The following is a 5,123-nucleotide window of genomic DNA, read 5'->3' as shown; positions in this document are numbered from 1 at the left end:
TTCAAGTATATATGTAAGTGTAACAGTGAATTCTTACATTCTTATAATTAGACTGCTGCGAGATATCATTACAGCTTGAATTGCTGTATATATTTGCTTTTATTACACGCTTCATAAACTGGCATGTCATCAATATGTTCCTTTGCTGCACGTCATTTGTGACCCAAATCGCTGATTCGGCCCATGTTACCCATATCACCTGTAACGCCCATATAATCAACATACCTGTATCACCTATACGACCTATATCACCTATAAACCTGTATCACCTATAAACCTGTATCACCTATAAAGGTGTATCCCCTATACGACCTGTATCGAATAACATCGTATGTATGGGTCCTGTATATATAGGAATTTTCAGTAGGGATCCATTGCAATTCGCATTTGACGCATTTGCACCAGCAATCTATTAACCGTAACTGATATGAAGAGCTGTCCAACCAATCCTGTAGAATACGCACTAAGATTCCTCTGGCATTTATATAAAATAGGTACACCACACATAAAAACTCTTAGCGCCTTCAGTCTGTATCTTTAGTGGGGATAAACCTAACACATAAAATAATTGTTTCTAAAAGTATTGCGTATACTGACGCACGACGCGATGACAAAAAAAAAATGTTGTCAGAGAGATGTAATGTGATAAAAATTCTTCTATTCTACCGCTGTGCGTAGTCCATCTAAAATTTGCCTCACCTCGACTCTTTTCTCCGAACTGCACCATCGCCCTCACGCTGCGAAATTCCATAGGATTTGTTGTTCTTGGTTTTAACAAATACTGCATATAATAATACTCATAATCTGCATTTGCTGCACCCTTTGAGCTTATTGCCATGCTCACTGAAATGGTGGCGTTAATTTCAGAGAGTATTCATTAACCCTTTGTGCGACAGCCTGACACATACGTCCCACGTTTCCGTCTGCAGAAACATTTTTCTCCCAAAACACCCGTTGCTATTAGCGCAAGGATAAGTCACTCATATCGTACCTTAGTCTTCGTCTTCTCGAGGAAAAAAAAACTTTTACCACATTTTCGAAGGGTAGAAGTAGTGTTACTGTGACGTTGAATTTCGAATAATTTTTCATGACAGCTTCTGAATTTTCTCATTCTTCAGGTAGAAAGAACCTGCCAATCAAAGCACGGGATAATTTCCTTTTTTTCTAGTTTTTCAGACAGGTGACTTCACTTCTAGTCATCACGTGTTTTTATAAATTTGAGGATTAACTTGACCAATAAATGCATCGAAACAATCCCCTGCGATACTGTCATGCTCATTCCTCAGCCTAATTGCGGATATTGGCGCGTGGGAATATTTTTCTTGATATCATATACCTCTTGAAAAGGAGACGCACATTCAGGGACAACAGCTGTACTGGACAATTTCGACAGCCAAAGCAAGAACAAGCATCAAAAGGTGGCCAGGGCGTGCCCCTACCCTCTCCACCGAAAACGCCGTAGCGACAGCCTAACGCCCGCGTAGATCGGGAGAATTGCAAAAATCAAAATGGAAGCGACCGTTTCCACAGACGAACCGGCGAGACGAATCCCTTTACCCATGCTGTCGCTGTGCTACATGCTACGCACAGAACAATCACTTTAAATGTTCGCGAAACCGGGAAGGATCCAAATGCGGCGGCGCGCGCCTGTTTTAGCGCTCGTTCGTAAAAAAAAAGAAGTGCTCTATTACTAATATTACGCTTCCCGACACTGTAGATCGCACGGGAATACGTAGTACTTCACAGTAGCGTCTTTTCACGCGTTCGAGTTGCACAGTGGCACAGAACACCTTCACGGCATCACGCCACTGGAAAAAGCCGTCTGCCACACAGGCGCGCACCAAAGAGCTGTACTCAAGCACAGAAAACATGAGGCAAGGTGCTCACACACGAGATCACACACAATAAAAACACGAGAAAGCACACGAAAAAGCACACGGCCACGTAATAATCCTGAGGCGACCACATTGTAACATGAACCGGCGTCTGCTTTGTGGACTGGAGTAGTGGCGCCATCAGCCAAAACAGCGGCCGCAACTGTCAACTCAGGCCAGACGCGCTCGCCCATTGACGGCGGCGCGACGCAACAGGCCGCACCTTCCTTTTTTATGTAGCGGCCGTGCAAGTACACTAGAAACGTTCAATGATCACTCAATGAGCTCCGAAACGACAGCAAAACCATCCCCAGGGTCGTCAACCACTCGTCCAAGCACGAGGCAAGCGTTCTCTCTACAGGACACAACTTCACCACGGAACTCCACCACCTCTGCCACATATCATTGCAGCGGTTGAAGAGGGCATACAATAATACGGCGCATTGCTGTTAGGGCGCTGTTTTAGCATGCCCTTTGGCAAGACGAACATGAGAGCGTTAAGCAAAACCACTGCAGCTTCACTATGGTCACTCACTAATGCTGTAGTATTTTGAAAAAAAAATACAGATTTCAATAACTTTCCCATGAACTGAACAATAGCGTTTTCTCTGAATTCACGAGAAAGAACACCACAGAGATAAGTGCGCAAGGAAATAAAAGTTTAGGCTAACGGAATGAAAGCACCAACTGAATATATAACAAAAATAAAGTCTCGTCTTTAATCCAGTCGACGTTCACAGCGCCGCGGGTGACGTGGTTATAGAGTTAAGCACTAAGACTCGTAGCTTGTGGTAGTACAAAACATCATACAAAAGAGTTGACTTATGCAAGAAATGGATGATGGTGATAAACAACAGAAGGCAGGATAGTTGCTGCAGTTCCTGTAAGAGCCCTGCTAGTATTGAGAGGATATCAGCTTGAATATATCCTTTCTGTGCCTTGCAAGAAATTGTACCAGACAAAAAAGAAAGCTAGAGGAGAGCGGTGTTTTGGAAATTTCACAAAATACGCTGGCGCCGTTGATCGATACCAGTGCTTCGCGGTAACGTGGTTTATGTATGTATTTCCCCTGAATCAGGTTTCCTCTGCATTAGGAGAACGCGGAAAACAGCGCATCACGATTACTGAGTGTAATGGCGGTGCCTATCGCTGCTTTGCTCTAGATCTTTGCTGTATTTTTTACGGTGAGTCAAGCCAAGCTACGCCCTGCACTTTAAAAAAAAAGTGTCCTTTGACTCTACTTTTATGCACGAGAGAGTCATATTTGTTACAATCTCTTTAGAGAGGCACGTTGACTCTCTTTAGGAGAGTCGTGTGGATTTATAATTATTTTTAGAGAGTCACACTGACTCAATTTAGGAGTGTCGTGGGAGGCACGGCTTGCCGAAAGAAAGTCAATGTCACTCTCTAAACTGATACACATGCGACTCACACATTATAAAAGAACAGTCACAGGACACCTTTTTTTCTTACAATCCGCCTGCCGCTGGCATTGCGCATTTTTTATGATGTGACATAGTGAATGAAGATTAAGCGTTTACTGCAGTTCTTCAAAAAATGTCTCAGTTTTCTTTACAATGTTTTTAAAGTCTTGCGGCAAGCTTAATTCAAGGACGCCTTATGTAACAGCGCAAATAAATTTGCTTTGATGCTCAGATTGAATGACATTACATAAGACAAGTTGCAATGACGCCGTTTCCTCACCACCTCACCAAAAGCTAAGCAAAACGCAGTCTGTCGACCAGCGGCGGTTTCACAAAACGACTTCTCCGAACGCGGTTATCTCACACCTGATTTACCCAGACATATGCAAGAGAGATAAATTCAAGAAATTCCCCTTCTAGAGCCACTCTGGAATGCACTATGGTATTTCGAGGGTTAGTAAACAATACTGGGTATGCAGCCTCTACCGATCACATCTGCGTGCGCTGAGAGACTGTGTTGCACAGGTCTGATCTTGATGATCAACTTTCTTCTATCCAGCGGGCCGAGGAAGCCGCCAAACCACAACAACTTCTGGCCGTCACCGAGGCGGGACCTTTTGCTCTTCCCACGATCTCTGAATACGTTTAAATGAAGGTCTGTGACTGACTGACTGACTGACTGACTGACTGACTGACTGACTGACTGACTGACTGACTGACTGACTGACTGACTGACTGACTGACTGACTGACTGACTGACTGACTGACTGACTGACTGACTGACTGACTGACTGACGGACGGACGGACGGACGGACGGACGGACGGACGGACCGACCGACGGACCGACGGACCGACCGACCGACCGACCGACCGACCGACCGACCGAACGACCGACCGACTGACTGACTGACTCGCGTCATGTAACGCCTGCTTGTTATTTCACTCTTCTATCACACTATATTACATATAGTAGTGCGGTTCCTTCGCGACATGAAGCCTGTATAGCGTCTTTTTGCAAAGTAGTTTCAAGCATCGGCATGGCTCTGAGGTAGGACACTGGGCTTCCACGCAGAGGGCCCAGGTTCGAACTCCGTTCCATCCTGGAATTCTTTTCTTATTACCTTTTTTTTTCATTTCGCCCGACAGTGGTTACGCACACCTGCGGCGGCGGCGGCGTCGGCGGAAAACTATGCCGCCAAAAAAGGCCGTTCAAACGATCTCATATCAGATTTCGCTGTAAAAAAGGTTTAGGTTAGACGAGCAACAATCATAATTGTAGCAAAACAATATACATAATCAGCAATCACAAACTCTTTGTACTAGTCGGCGACTACAACGTAGACATAATACGGACCTTAGGACCTTGCTTCGCCCACTCGTCATTCACTTCGTGGAGATACGTTCCATACCTCACAATGTCGTTCTGCCACAACATAAAAAGGACAGAACACCATAAAAATACCGACATTAAGCGCCCATCAATAAAACACATTGTATAAACTGTACACACGCGTTGTCACTCATTTACATGAGCGAGTGGACAATTTGACGGGAGATTCAAGGTTACCGAGCGACCCGCAGTGCTTCGCCCACTCATCATCATTCACTTCGTCAATATGCTTGGATCATTTTCATAATTGACTTGAAGGAAATTCTTAATATAAGAAAGTTTCGCGTGGAAATTCATGGCATACACATTTTAGTACAATCATGAAAGTTGCACCTAACACCTAATTCGAGATATTCATAATCGAATTTTGAGGGCACAATCGAAAGTCTTTGTTAATGTGTTTGTTAATGAAGTTGCACATTCAGTGCTAGAGA

Source organism: Rhipicephalus sanguineus, chromosome 4 (genome assembly GCF_013339695.2).
Source record: "Rhipicephalus sanguineus isolate Rsan-2018 chromosome 4, BIME_Rsan_1.4, whole genome shotgun sequence".
Lineage (NCBI taxonomy): Eukaryota > Metazoa > Arthropoda > Arachnida > Ixodida > Ixodidae > Rhipicephalus > Rhipicephalus sanguineus.
The sequence above is the reverse complement of the archived record's forward strand: the minus strand, read 5'-3'. Positions refer to the sequence as shown.